Raw genomic sequence first — 16,254 nt, forward strand, 5'->3', positions numbered from 1 at the left:
AATTAGTATTTGGGTGGTGAACATGATGTAATCTATGCAGAAATAGAAGTATAATGATGTACACCTGAAATTTTTACAAGGTTATAAACCAATGTTACTGCAATAAACAAAAAATTAAAAAAAAAAAAAGAGGCTTAATTCTCCCTGTTGAAAAAGAGAAGAGAGTCCTCCCTCCTTTTTCTCAGAACATTTGCTTTAAACTTGTAAGAACCTTCTCCTCTTTTTGAAATGTATGTAAATCCTTTTGAAGACATGATAGGCCTTTTGTCAGTTTAATGACCCCGAAATGTCTTTCTCAAGGACCTGGGAACCATCTCTTTGAAATGTAAACATCTAGAGAGATAGCACCTCTATCTCCCAGTTGGTGTGGGAGGGTGGGAGGGAGCAGAACTTCAGTGGGCGCCTTGCTCCAAGTTGCAAAACTACCTCCTGTCAAAATGATAGGAGAAGTTTGTTTTTCCTGTGGATAAAGGCAATTATCCAGCATAGATGGTCACCCCAATGACCACGTTAAGTTAGGATGAACTGTGTGACCAATGGCTGTCAAATCGTCTTACTTGAGGACTAGTTATCTATCTTGAGAGCGTGTATGTAGTGTGTTGTATCTGCCTGGATGTTGCTGAGAAAGGCAGCCTCATGCACACGGTCTTTCTGCCCCCGCTCGGCAGCATAAGAATGAGCCCTGAGCCTGGAACACTTCCTACCGAGAGATAAAGAGCCCACACAGCCTGTGCTGGGCTTGCCTCCTGTGTGGGAATGTTTTTCCTCGTTTGAGGCTCAATGAGTGCTCTTTTGGCTTTGCTTAAAGCTGATGCTTCATATGACAATTATCTTGATAAACCTATTGCGGATTGTATTGTGGAATTACTGGATTGCTGTCTTCCTTCTCCATTTGACTGTAAGCTCCAAGAGGGCAGGATCTTTATCTGTTTTCGCTACCATTGCATCCCCATGGCCTCACACAGTGCCTGGCATGTGGCAGGAGTTCAAGAAATGTTACATTCGCCCTATTCCCCATTGGAATAGAATGTTGCCATTTGTACGCAATAAATGAGAAAAACATTCAGGAAATTCAATGTTAAATTTCTTCAGTTGTTAGCGTCCTTTTGAGTTTTAACTATCAAGGTATGTGGTTAAGAAATCAACTGTTACATTAAACTTAGGTATTCCATTTGCAAAATCCATATTGATTTATGACTTAGATTGCAGTTGCTTATCTCTTGCCACGTAACAAATTAATGCAAAATTTAGTAGTTTGAAACAGAAGTTAAACTTTTTCTGTAAAGAGTCACGTAGTAAATAGTCTAGAGATCTCTACTGCAATTACTCCGTTCCGACAGTGATGTACACAAGCAGCCATCAACAACACACATACACAGACGAGCGTGGCTGTGTGCCAACACACATTTATTGATGGACACTGATATTTGAACTTCATATAACTTTCTTGTGTCATAAAATATTATTGTTATTTTGATTTTCTTCATCCACTTAATAACGTAATATCCATTCTTAGCTCACGGGCCATTCAAAAATACATGGTTGGCTGGATTTGGTCCATGGGCCGTAAACAGTATTTCTATTATCTTTGACTATTTGGGGGATTAAGAATTAAGACAGATCTTAGTGGGGTGATTCTCCTGCTTTTCTTGATGTTGACGGAGGTCACTCTGTTTTGGATGAGCTGGCCTACAGGGTCTGAGACAGCTTTATTCATATGCCTGGCACCTTGGTGGGAAGGCCTGGAAGGCTGGCCTCAGCTAGGATTATGACTACAACTGCTGAATTGGCTTTAAGAGATTTAAGATTACCCATATACATTTTGACGGAGGGTAAGACATTTTCCATATGTAAAATGAGTCAGGTTTTGAGAGGAAGAAATGATGCTTATCAGTGATGGTGCTCAGGGCAAGCTGCCCCAGGAAGCACCACTCTGGTATGCGGATTATTTCGAGCTGAAGACAATAAGGACTCAGAGAGCTCAGGAAAAATATTTGAGTTTCCCCTCCCAAACTGCCTAAAGAATTTAAAACCAAAAAAATCTGTTTTAGGAAGGGGTTATTATCATGACTGCTATAAAAGATAATTTAGGATAGAGGTTACAATAGAAAAGGCACCAACAAGCCCATCTTATCGGGAGTCCTGTCTCTCTGGCCACATTCTTTGGATGGCCCTGCGAGCAGTTGTCAGACAATCATTTACAAGGGAAGTCTCCATTTGTAAAGGTATCTCCCTCTCTGTATTGAGAAAAAGGGGGGGTGAGCTCATTTCTAGTAACTTATCAATGTGGAAGATGAGGCCTTGGGGCTGTATAATAAACCTTACTCTTGTTTACTGTGCTTTAGTGGTAATCTCCTGTAACTGACTCCCCCACCCCCAAAATCCTCCTTTGTCATTGGCTGAAAATGATATTTAAGACGAGAATTTCTGCTATTGTGTTGAGAAACGCAGTGTCCCTGCTTTCTCCCATGTATACATGTTATTAAACTTGGTATTATTTTCTCCTGCTAACCTGTCTTGTTGATTATTTGGCCAGCCAGAAGAACCTTAAGGGAAAGGGCAGAGGGAGATTCTCCCTCTTCCCCCGACATCAGCATTAACAGAATACAATGGTATAAATTTCTTAGTTTCCTCATAAGAAAGTGCTTACGCTAATACACACTGTCAGGTTTTGTACAACTGTTCACTTTTCATCGGATCATTTTCTTTTTTCTTCACCCTTCAATTGCTTTTCCTTTTCAGCTCAAGACAAGCCTGCAGAGCAAATGCTGAAGCAAAATCCTCTATTAATTGATGGGCCGTGGTGTGGCTTACTAGCAATGAAACGCTCCAGTCCCGTGAAATCCTAATCACTTTCCCAGCCAGCAGGTGCCAGAGTTACAGCATTTCCAGTGAAGTGAACAAGAACATTAAATAAAACCAGTGCCGGGACGGGATGCATTTAAGTCAGGAAGAGGAAAGTGCGTGCTGCAGATCAAAGCCTGGCGGGGGAGGCAACTCTGCTTGGCTTTAACTCAGTGGGAAAGGCAGGAACTTCAAATCCATGGTCAGTTCAATTCAATTTATGAGATACTTATCCCCTTATTTCTGTATTGCATACCAAGCAGAGAGGTTCTGAGCAGGCTTATGAAAAATATCCCAGGTGAAAGAGATATATAAAAATTGTCCCCCATGCATGTTTTTTCAACTCTTCCTGACACTTTGAGCCATTTTCCCAAAGCAGATCAGAATCTCAAAAGAAAGGAAAGGGACTCCTGGGAAGGCATCTGTGTTTAGACTGGACAGCACTGGTCCCAGTCCCTGTACAAGATTTCTCCCTGATGTGGCAGAGTGACGGGAAAGCCCTCCCTATTATCCACTGACCGGGACTGCCTGAATGAAACCAGGTGTGGGGAAAACACAAACCTAGATGAGCTGAGATTCGTGAATTTCCTGAATATACAAATGACTGTGAGTGAGTTTCCAAAAATCTGAGAGCAATAGACATAGGGACATCTTTAAATGCACTGTAAATCCAAAATTAGATTAATTAAGGTGTAGTTAAAAAGCAATTTAATTAAGTTTAGCTCTGATTATCGATCATGCCAATCCAAAACAACTTCTCAAAGCTGGCAGAAATTTTATACATATCCTAAACAGCAGAAGGATGTTATATCCAGTAGAATGGTGAAGAGAAATGGAATGATAAACCAAAAATAATAGATAATCAAAAAATTGCTGATGCAGAATTAGGTTTGGAATGCCTGCTATGAACACCTTGGCAGGAAATGTATCTTCTTAATGATGTTCAACTACGGTAATATTAGAATCAGCTTGCTTTCCCTGAATTCAACTCACAGAGTCAAGCAGAATATTGCCCATGTTTTAATTTGTAGTTTAATCTTGATTTTGAATGCCAGTCTTGACTAAAAATGATTTAAAAAGCAATGTAAAATAGCTCTGTTAATGTATAAGTATGATAGCATGGAAATTTTAGAATTAAAATAAAGCTACTGATATTAACTATAGTGCCACTTCTAAGTTTAATACAGTATTTAGAAATACCTTTAATTACAAATATAGTAATAATGATATTAGCCAGTGAGGCCATCCAAAGATGTATACAGCAAGACCTAGGAAACATTTGTACACGTTGTGATCTGAACAGAGAAAGGATTAAGAAGATAGTCACACGTTTGGGGTAGGAATGGAAGGAAGCGGGTGGGGGAAGATTTTGAACTAGGCTGATACATACTCAAGCATGAATTCTCTGGCTGAGACAATAACCCAAGAGGGAAAAAAGAGGAGGAAATGGTGTCCGTGTGACAGGTGGGGTATGTGTGTGGTTATGTTTAGTCTTTCACGCTGGATAATGAAATTGTTGTCTAGATTTGCAAGATGACAGAAGGAAACACTGCAGAGGCTTTTGCATTGATGCCTTCTGTTAGTCAATCATGAAAAAATAGCTACAAGAATATCTTATTAGCAAAGATCTCCAATTCCCTTCCTTCTTTCAACCAGTTTTGTCAGAATCATAACACAAATAATTCAGTTTTAAAAAGACAAAGCTATTCTGGAATATGACTGCTAATGGAACACTTGAAAGCCCCTCCTGTTTTGACAAGCCAGGTTCAGACAGTATTTGTGGGCAGGAGAGTATGGTTTGTTTTCATCTGCATCCAGACATCTTATCCCAGGAAAAGTTTTGTGCTACGATTTTTTTTAAGAGAAATGCTGTCTAGAGTTTTGACAGTGTTCTCGGCTGATAATCCTTAACCAATTAAAAAGGACCCACCAGAGACCTTGTTCATAAAAGATTTACAGAAAAGTCACAATGTAGTTGAATTCGAAATGAAGAGTGTAAAGATAAGTGAGCATTTTTGAAAAATAACATATTCAGTAAAAGACAAAACATATCACCTCAAAATACAATGCAACAGCATTAAAAAAAGATACCTTGGGAGACATTTTTCTCCCCTAACAGCCCTTTGGAACAAACAGATTTCTTCAGAGTTACTTTGAAAGACTAAGAACACTTAATAGGTAATTGGGTCGACAATTGCAGTGTTTTAAGACAACACTCCAGGGATACACACATCTTGGCTCCAAGCAACAGCATCATTTTGATAATTTGAGAAACAAAATGTTAACTTGATTGCCTCTAGTGAACTCACGCTAGTAGAGGAAGAAGCCAGTTTATTTATCTCTAAGAGATATTGTGTATCAAGGCCGGGATTAATTCCATGTGCTTCCCCCCAGTAACAGTTTTTAGAGTATGATGTTACTTTTGCAAGATGTGATACTTTATTTTCTTCTTAAATTGGGGGCAGCCGCAATAGAAAATCAGGTCTATGGCAGGAAATGACATCCATAGAATTATAGAATATTGGTTCTGCAGGAGAGAGCAGGAAGGGAGAGAATTACAATGTATTCAATTCCTGTTGCATGCCAGGCACTGTGGTAGGTGCTTCCTAATTTATAATCACCACCACAGCCTTATAAAGCATGTATTAATATCCCTAATTTGACAGATGTGAAAAAGGCTCAGAGAAGTCAAGTAATTTCTCCAGTGGCACATAGATAATGTGGTAGCAGAAAACGAATTCCAATTTAGGGCTATAAATTCCTATGTTGTGTTCTTTCTAATTCACAAGGCTGCTCATCAGGGAGGAAAGGCAGCATCATCTAGCTCAGGGCTGCTCAGATTCTAATGTGCCTATGAGTCAGCTGAGGATCTCGTGAAAATGCAGATCCTGATTCAGTAGGTCTACGGTGGGGCCTGAGACCCTGTGTTTTTAATGCTGATGAGGCTGGTTTGGGGAATAAACTTAGAGTAGCCAGTCTCTAGTTTACCCTCTTGGGTTCCATTGTGGAAACCTACGGTTCAGAGATTAACAGCCTAAGATCATATAACTAGGGAGTGGCGGAGTTGAGTTTGAGCCAGTATCAACTCCAAAAGGTAATTTGAGAGGAAGCCCCTTCCTAGTCCATATAAAAATGTGTGTACTTGCTATGCCAACTCAGTTACAAGAACTGCCTGAGCCCACTTTTTCAATTGGATTGCTGTCTCTCCCAGAATCATGGATTCAATGAATTTATTCCCCATATCTCTACTTTTGTGTACAAATTAAATTTTTAGAAGCCTAGTGTTATGGACTGAATGTTGGTATCCCCCCCCCACCCCAAATTCACATGTTGAAATCTAATCCCTGGTTTGAGGGTATTAGGTGATAGGACCTTCGGGAGGAAATCAGGATTAGGTGAGGGCCAGCCCGGTGGTGCAAGCGGTTAAGTGCGCACGCCCCGCTGTGGCAGCCCGGGGTTCGCCGGTTTGGACCCCGGGTGCGCACCGATGCACCGCTTGGCAAGCCATGCTGCAGCGGCGTCCCATATAAAGTAGAGGAACATGGGCAAGGATGTTAGCTCAGGGCCAGTCTTCCTCAGCAAAAAAAGAGGATTGGCAGATGTTAGCAGAGGGCTGATCTTTCTCACAAAAAAAAAAAAAAAAAAAGAAAGAAATTAGGATTAGGTGAGACCATGAGGGTGGAGCCCCTATGAAAGAAATTAGTGCCCTTATCAGAGTCACTAGAGAGCTTGCTTCCGCTCTGCTGTCTCCTGTGTGAGGATACAACAGGAAGACAGCCATCTGCAAACCAGGAAGCTGGCCCTCACTAGATCCCGGATCTGCCAGCACCTTGATCTGGGACTTCCAACCTCCAGAACTGCGAGAAACAAATATTTGTTGTTTAAGCCACCCAGTCTAGGGGTATTTGTTATAGCAGCCCGAACTAAGACTTAGCAAGAACATGCAGTATTGAGCACAACATATTTTGTTAAAGAATAAAGACACTAGAGGTTATCATTTACAAATGATCTATTTTCTTTAGAATTTGTATTGGAGGTGATCTGGGCATCATATCTGATCTAAAATTTGAGAACTTTGTAATTTACTGCTATTGCTGAAGAAGGGAAAAAAAGTGAAACACCAGATTCTTGAAGAATAGAATTAACTGGAGTGGTTGCACTCTTGGTAGGATAAGCCTTGATGACAGAGGCAGAGACAAGGGACATGTTCCTGACACTCACTAGTTATGTGGCCTTCTCTCTAAGTTATGAGTCATGTCTCTCTTAGTCTCAGCTTACTCATCTATAAAATACTGGAGTTAGACTCAGGGATCTCAAATGTGTACTTCATTTCTAAAATTCTGATTGTATGAACCATGTTTTGTATTTATAAATTGAGCTTTAAAAATCTTTGATATATTATCAAAGATCTATAGAGATATAGATATAAATAATTTTTTAAAAATTCTAGTAGAGGAAGGCTTATCATGGAAGCATCAGTGATCTTATCTCTCATCTCCTCTCCCCATAAGAAATCATTCTTACTGATTTTTCCTGGTGGTGACCTTCATATCATCAACGGGGACTGATGTGTATGTGTCTTCTCTGATTAATCAAGTTTAGATGATGAAGACTTTGCTTATACTTCGCTTTGTAGTTAAATCAGTATGGTGATATCATTTCTTTCTTGATTTCCTGTAAACATTTATGCCTTTGTTTCTTGTTCCATTTCCCACTGACAATGTCCTGATGTTCCACTTTATGAGATGAGAATATTGATCTCTCTATCCTTTATTTGATCTTTCTTCTCCTTTCCATCTCCTATCTTCTATGATTTATATTTAAATTGTACTGTTATATGTGTATGCAAGTATACAGTTACAGTCTAGTCTTCAACTATATTTAGTTCTGTGTTTCATTCCAATAGTTGAAATGATGATTCCTACTCTAACACTAGCTTCTCTAGCTCTGCCCACAAGTTCATTCAAGATGTGTGTGTGTGTGTGTGTGTGTGTGTTGTGTGGTGGAAGGGCTAAAGCTTAAATGATGATTTGAATAGTTGACAGTCAGCCACAGAGCTTACGTTACTCTGTCTACGTAACTGTGTGGGGATGCAGTGAGGTGGGAGGTGGAGGTGCTGTTTGAGACATCTGGGCACTGACTCCGCTTTGTACTGCATTTGACGGTGTGGCATTTGTTACTAAATGGTGATATAAATACTGACTGTAAAAGGGCTTCAGCAGAGAATAAAATGAAGCTCCTCACACCAGACACGATCTTACTTTGTGCGGCGAGTGTCACTGGCAGCTGCTTGCCCCTCTTAGGGATGAAAGGCAACTGCACCGATCACCCTACTTTTGCTAAATTTCTATATCCTTGGCAAAATCAGTCAAGAACTTAGAGCGCATAGAAATGTATAGTCTCTTTTTTCATCTATCCACAGCCCATCTGAAGGCTCCAATTATTACCTATAGAGCCAAGAAATATTCTCTATGTACCATGATATCCTCCAGTATTTTTCTCCTGAAGTTTTTTTTCTCTTAATTTCTCTCCCTCCCTCTTTCCTTCCTTCCTTCCTTCCTCCCTCCCTCCCTTTTTCTTCCTCTACTTCTCTCTCTCTTTTTTCACCTTCTCTTCCTTCCCTCCCTTCCTCCTCTCTTACTTTTTATCTTACTTTTTCTACTCAACTTTATTTTAGCCTCAGATTTTTTTCAAACACAGTCAGTATTCCAGGCCTGCTATACCACTGAGTTGGAAACCATTATTTCCTTGGACCCACAACTCCTCCCTCCCAAACTTTACGCTCACTTTGCTGGAGTATATCCTGAAGTAACTTCTTAAGGCAAGATACACGGAAAGTAAAATTTCTGAATCTTCCATGTTGTACAGATCTTTATTTTAGCCCTTGCTCTTGCTTGAAAATTTTTTATTTTGTTAATTTTATTTTTTCCTGAAAAAAATGGAAGATTTTGGTTGCTTCATTGTTTCCCAGTACCCAGTGTTGTGTAGATGAAAGGCCTTCCACTAGTCTGAGTCTCCTTCTCTATATGTAAACATATTCTATTTGGGAGCTTTTAGAATAGTCTTGAAAAGTTCTGAAATTTCACAATGTCTGAACATGTGTCTCTTTTCTTTCTCTCTGAAGAAAACTCAGTGAACACTTTAAACTGTGGGAAATTTATCTCTTTATTTGTTTATAATAAGAAATTCATTTGCCCTCTTTTTCTTTTTTTCTTGAAGATTTTTCTTTTCTCTTACCTTGTTCCTTTTTCATATTATCCTGTTCCTGCTTACTTGATTCTATATTCTGAAAAGTCTCATTGAATATACTTCTTGCATTTTCTCTTTTAAGTCTCTCTTAAAAGTTTTTCTCTTTCCCATGTCATTTCTCTTTTCTCCTGCTTCATACTGGGGGGTATGGTGTTCCTCCTACATTACGAAAATAGCTTTCATTTTGTAGACTTTTCTCAAATGTCTAGTAATCTTTGATTACCTTTTAATACTTAAGAATGAAGTAACTGTCAGAAAGTTCACTCTGTAGTCTGTGAACATGGGCAGGGCTCAGTGATCAGCCATCTTTCCTTTAGGATGAGTCGGCAAAGGGCTGACTGGTCTTCATGGCTACACACAGAGTGCCTTGTTGGGAAAAGAAATTCTTTGAGCTAGGTTCCCTGGCTCCAAGTTTATTCAAAGTGTGCAGTGTGTGTGTGTGTGTGTGTATGTGTGTGTGTGTTAAGAGAGAGCTAAAGGTTAAACCCCTGGCTGGTAGGTGTTATTAATATGGGAATGGGAAAGGTATGTGTGTTTGGGGGGGGGGCAGAGTGGTGGGTTTTTCTATACATGTTCCCTTGCTTTTAACTTTACATTTCACTTGTTTCCTATATTATTACTGATGTTTCTGATTTCTTAATATTTCCAGAGTTTTATGATCAGATCAGTCCTTTCTTTACCAGTTCTGGGTATAACCTCCTTCACTCTACTTTTTTTGACATCTCTCTTCTTCTTCCGAATTTTTTTTGAAGACTTCCACTGGTCCTCTTACATTTCCTTTGATATTACGAGCTTATTTTATTTTTATTCTTTTTCATTTTTAAATCATTTTAAGGAAGTAGAGGGAGAGGAAATAAGCACATGTGTTTAATCTATCATCTTGACTTGTAAGCTCGGAAAAAGGTATTAAATGGTAAGAGGGTTGTAAGAAGCCATTCTTTGAATAACAGACAGTGATTGAGACATAAGTTAATCATCCATAAGTAAAATTTTACACATAAGTAACTGGACTCAGGAATACAGTTCAATGATTCTCTTCCTGCCTTGGGTTTCTCTTCTTGCAGAGGAGATGCAGTGGGGAAAAGGAAGGAAAGTTTGTAGTGTGTATAAATATCACATTTACTATCCCAGGCAGAGATGAACTGGCAGAAGCAGTTGGATATCAGTGCAAAGTTTTCTTGTAGTGGTATTGAGCAAATGCAGTGGACCAGAGGCTCAATACTGCACAAATGGGGGCTAGTAAAAGATATACAGTATATCAGATACAGCTGCTCAAAGATATGATTTAAAGTCTGATTTCCTGCTTCAGTCTACATAATAACAATAATAATATTAGCTAACATTTACTGAGCACCTTCTGTGTGTGACACTCTTCTAAATACTTTAGACAAGTCTCCCACAATAACCCTATAAGGTAGGTACAATTATTATCATCATTCCTATTTTATAGAAGAGAAAATCCAGGCACAAAGAAGATAGTGAATTGCTCAAGGGCACACAGCTAATAAGTGACAGATCCAGGGTATGAACCCAAACAATTAAGTTCTAGAGTTCCTCTAAGAGTGTATGTGTGTGTGTGTGTGTGTGTGTGTGTAATATATATGCTACAATATCTCAAAACACTTTGAGCCAATGGTGTTTTGTTAAACTGTCTCTCCAGGGGAAAAACCAGCCCTCACTAGTAATGTTTGCTGATATGTGTTATAAATACTCCCACCATAGCTGATTTCAAGGTATTAACGATTTAACAGTTGGCTCGTTGGTAAAATTAGGCTTCAATACAACACTGCTTTGGCCTCATTTGAACTAAATTGAGTGAGCTTGGATTGTCGGATATTGCTTTTATTCTGAACTCGTCTTTGGTTTGCTTTTCAATCGGCCTTAATTACGATGAACAGAACAAGAAAGGAAGACAAATGATGTTGGTTTTCTTTAGCAATGGGAAGCAGTATTTTGACATTTATGGTGCTTAAGGATTTTGCACAAGTTAGAAAGAAATAGAGATAGATTGCCAGCAACTGGAAGGGACATTGTTTTTCCACGTCTACTCTACAGTCTGATTGTCTCATAAATATCATATGTCACCAACCACATTATAGGAACCAAATTTTAATTAAAGAAAATAAATGAGCAACCACATCTAATGCACAGCATAGAAAGGTCACAAGTTTAAATCAGTTGACAATTTCTTTCGTGCCCTGTCCAGCCTTAGATCTATAAACAACTTCTTGTCCCTTTAATGCAGATGCAAATTGGTTGATAGAGCAGCTTTAACTTCCATTATGTCCATTTTGAAGGTGGCAATTCCTTTATCCTTCCAGTGGGTATGCTTTCTCCTGATACTGAAATAGGGCGCTCCCTTACTGGCTGACCCTGGGTTGTTTTAGAAAACACTCATCATATGGCACATACGAACCACAAACAAACAATATATGTTTTGTAGACCTCATTATCTAATCTTTTTAACTTCCTAAGACAGGGGTTGAAAGTTTACTGAGCGATGCATAAACAGCATAATACTCAGGAAAACAAGAAAAATTCTGACTATGCCTTTTTAGAAGCTTTTTTAAAGGTCTAAGAATCTTTTCAAAAATGACCAGTAAAAGTGACACAAAATAGGTCTTAATTTATCATCATAATTAGCATCCGATTAAGATATATATTTATATGTCACCAGTTTTTATTCAAATGAATTTATTTAAACTATTAAGATACTAAATGAGTTCAATTATGCGCTTAGCTCCAAATTCAATCACCAAGCATTAGATGTGATGACACTTTAAAAAGAAGTTCAACAATTGACAATTAGGGCTTGAGAAGTATATTATAGTCTGTGTGCAATATCTCAATTAAAAATACCTTATGCTTATTATTTGCCTTCTGAAACCAAAAGGAATCACTTAGGTAAGTGCAGGTATTGGAAATAGACGTGTTTTTTTTCTTTATGTGTATGCAGCATACATGTATATTGCTAACAACTTCAAGTCAGCATTCTATAAGGGTAAATCAAGATCTGTTAAGGATAGTTTGAACAAGGGGAGGAAACATTAAGTACTGAATGAGACATATATCCATTATTTGGTATGCTTTATTTAGTAGTGCAACCTATTAAAATTTGAATTAGTTACTGACTCTTTGATTATTTTATTCAAAGGAGTGAAGTTAATATTTAGGTGTTTTAGATAGGATTCCAAGATAGGACAAGGGATCTTTGGGAAATTTTATCACAATTAATTCAACGTTCACTGTGTGAACAGTCTTAGAGGGCTGTCCTTTGCCTCCATTAAACCATTCTTTGGGTTCTCACTGCAGTCTTTGTTCTTACTTACTTACTTACTTACCTGTAGGTCTACAATGTTTTACCCCAAGCATGCAAGGGACAGTGAATAATAACAAGATCAAGGATTTCTTACTAATTACTGTTGACAGTGTCACAGATTTTGCCCCCCTTGCCAGCTAACAAGTTAGCCTGCCATAGTTTCACGGAAGCTGGCAGGAGACAAGAGATACCTGGGTCAGAGACAAAGGCCTTTACTGCTCACAGCACAACAAGCAGCATGACCTTCAAATTCAGGTCCCTGCTAGGTCCCACAGGAGTACAGAGAGGCGGGCTCAGGTGGATTTTGCACACAGTAAGTTTGCAACACAGCTCAGGAACCTCAAGCTTAGGAAACCCAAATCTTTTATAAGAAGGCTGCAACCAAACCTGCCTAACCTTTGCCTCAAAAGGAGAGATTATCTTTATTATACTGTACAGCAAACATTGCCCCTTGCCCAGGAGGAGATGCTATCTCAATCTTCAAGGCTTTTGCTATGGGAACATTCTTGAAAAGACAGTCCATAAGAAAAGCCAGCACCAGGCATGCTTGAAAAGATTGCAGCTACTATGTAAAAAATATCTAAACTCAGGATACTAATATTACCTTCCTCATTGGCTTTTGGTAGAATTAAATGAGATAATACATGTAAAAGTGCTTAGTACTGTTAAATGCTCAATCAATGCAGGCTATTATTATTATATAATACTCTAGCACATACTCAGATATAAGACCTTTACAACTTGAGCTTCTCTCCCCCATTATATAACAAATATATGCTTTTTTTTCCTTTTAGACTTCATTTTTTAGAGCAGTTTTAGGTTCACAGCAAAACCAAGCATAAAGTACGTAAAGTTCCCTTAACACCCCTGTCCCCAAACATGCACAGCTTTCCCTACTATCCACATCTGCAGCAGAGTGGTACATTTGTTATAATTGATGAAACTACATTGATACATATTTATCACTCAAAGTCTAGAGTTTACGTTAGGGTTCACTCTTGGTGTTGTACATTCTATATACATTTGGCCAAATGTATAATGACATGTATCCACCATTATAGCGTCATACAGAGTAGTTTCACTGCCCTAATAATCCGCTGAGCTCTGTCTATTCATCCCCTCCTCCCTAACCCCTGGCAAACACTGATCTTTTTACCATCCCCATCGTTTTGCCTTTTCCACTGTCATAGTTCGAATCAAACAGTATATATTGTTCTCATTAAAAACAAAAAAGAATTCTTAAGAAAAAGTCATCCATAACTTTCCTATCCAGTAATCTCTTTAACTTTACAATTAATTTCTAACCGACATCTTTCTAGGTATCTTTGTCTGTTTTTTACATTTCTTTTGTCCTTCAAAAAGTTCGTTTGTCATTAGTTTAATAATCTCTACAAAACGTTTTAATAATTCAAGCATACTTTATATATCAGTCAGGATAGAGTAGTTTATGCTGGTTCCCAATAACAACGGCTTATTTCTTCTTCACACTATGTGTCTTGTGTGCTATCATGGGGGTCCACTCATTATGGTCACTCAAGGACTCAGGTTCATGGCTGCAGATACATCACACAGTCATGCTTGAAAAAAAAGAATGCTCAGGAAGGTCTCACACTCTTCATCACTGCTTAAAACTCCTTATCAGAACCGGTCACGTGGCTGCACCAAACTGAAAGGGGCCAGCAAGAGCAGTCTTACCATGTGAAGGGCAGGCAGAGCTAGAGATATCGGTGAGCAGGATTCAGGACTCCACTCTACACTGTGCCTAGTAACAACAAGATTCAACCCATAAGAAGAGTCATTGTTGCCCCATTTAAATAAAATTAAATAAGTCATTTAAAAAAATGTGTTCCAGGGATTAATCAAAGCAAATAAACGAAAAGCATGAAATTACCAAAATCTTTATTGTGGTTAAGGTATTCCTCTTTGTCTATTGTGCTAAAAATACCAAACACTTGAGTGAAGTTCATCTGCAGTCTCTGGGGGTAACAATCAAGAAATCTTGGTACTGCTGATTCCAAAATCACTTCCTTTTTCTAAGTGTTATTGTTAAACTAAACTAAGATAATGCTTAAGTTTAAGCCCACTTAACTATTGCTATGCTAGAAATGTTACAGAAGATGGAAGATGTGAGCTGAAAAGAGGTGAGAACAGAATTAGATGGCAAGGACCGTGTATGTAAATATATATATATATTTATACAGTATAGAAAACTTGATAGTAAAAATCCCAGTGATGATATTAATGTTCTCAATCACTTAAGAAAGTTGATTAATCCCTATGTATGTGAAGACAATTTAGTTTCTCCTAAGTAGTAGGCAAGTACAGGCATACCTCATTTTATTGCACTTTGCAGATACTTCATTTTTTACACATTGAAGGTTTGTGGCAGATATTTAAGAAATACATTTCATAAGGCTATAGCTGCCATACATAGTGATTCCTTTGATGGATCTGGGCAAAGTAAATTGAAAACCTCGGGAAAGTATTCACCATTCTAGATGCCATTAAGAACATTTGTGATTTATGTGAAGATGTCAAAATATCAACATTAACTGGAGTTTGGAAGAAGTTGATTCCAACCCTCATGGATGACTTTGAGGGGTTCAAGACTTCAGTGGAGGAAGTCACTGCAGATGTGGTGGAAATAGCAAGAGAACTAAGATTAGAAGTGGAGCCTGAAGATGCGACTGAATTGCCGCAATCACATGATAAAACTCTAATGTGTGAGGAGCTGCTTCTTACGGATGAGCAAAGAACATGGGTTCCTCAGATGGCATCTACTCCTGGTGAAGATGCTGTGAAGATCGTTGAGATGAAAACAAAGGACTTAGAATGTTACATAAACCTAGTGGATAAAGCAGTGGCAGGGTTTGAGAGGACTGACTCCACTTTTGAAAGAAGTTCTACTGTGGCTGACATGCTATCAAACAGCTTGGCATGTTAGAGAGAAATCGTTTGTGAAAGGAGGAGTCCATCAATGCCGCAGACCTCATTGTTGCCTTATTTTAAGAAATTGCCACAGCCCCCCAGCCTTCAGCAGCCCCCACCCTGATCAGTCAGCAGCCGTCAACATCGAGGCAAAACCCTCCACCAGGAAAAAGATTACAACTCGCTGAAAGCTCAAATGACGGTTAGCATTTTTTAGCGACAAAGTATTTTTTAATTAAGGTATGCACATTGTTTTTTTAGACATAATGCTATTGCACACTTAACAGACCACAGCATAGTGTAAACATAATTTGTATATACACTGGGAAACCAAAAAATTTGTGTGACTTGCTTTATTGCAATATTTGCTTTATTATCGTGGTCTGGAACCAAACCCACAATATCTCTGAGGTCTGCCTGTAATAGAGCATTTTCTATAGGGTCAAAGGAAAAAAACTGGCAGAATGGTGAAGAAAGTGTTGCAACCATCTCTCTTACCTTTACCCTAAGCCATCTAACAGCCATGCAATCTAACCAACCAGGAGATGTGTGAAGCAAACCACCAACTGCTGTTTGCCTTCAGAAGTTAGATCATGATTAAATTTTCTAAAGTTCCCTTCCCAAGTACCTTTCCTGCTTTCACCAATTTTAGTGACTCATTTCTAAGTTCAGTTTATGATTGGCTCACAGTTCTCTTCCCCAACTGTGCTGTTTCACTAGATACCTCCCCTACAACCCTAGCGAACGCTGATATCAAAACATCAGCATCAAAGAGGTGGGTTCCCTGTGCACACCATCACCAGGGACAAAAAATAATTCTCTCAAAACAAAGGACAACACAGGGTCCAGCCCAGAGGCATAGTGGTTAAGTCTGCATGCTCTGTTTTGACGGCCTGGGGTTCACAGGTTTGGAT

This window comes from Diceros bicornis, chromosome 29 (assembly GCF_020826845.1).
Source record: "Diceros bicornis minor isolate mBicDic1 chromosome 29, mDicBic1.mat.cur, whole genome shotgun sequence".
Classification (NCBI taxonomy): Eukaryota; Metazoa; Chordata; class Mammalia; order Perissodactyla; family Rhinocerotidae; genus Diceros; species Diceros bicornis.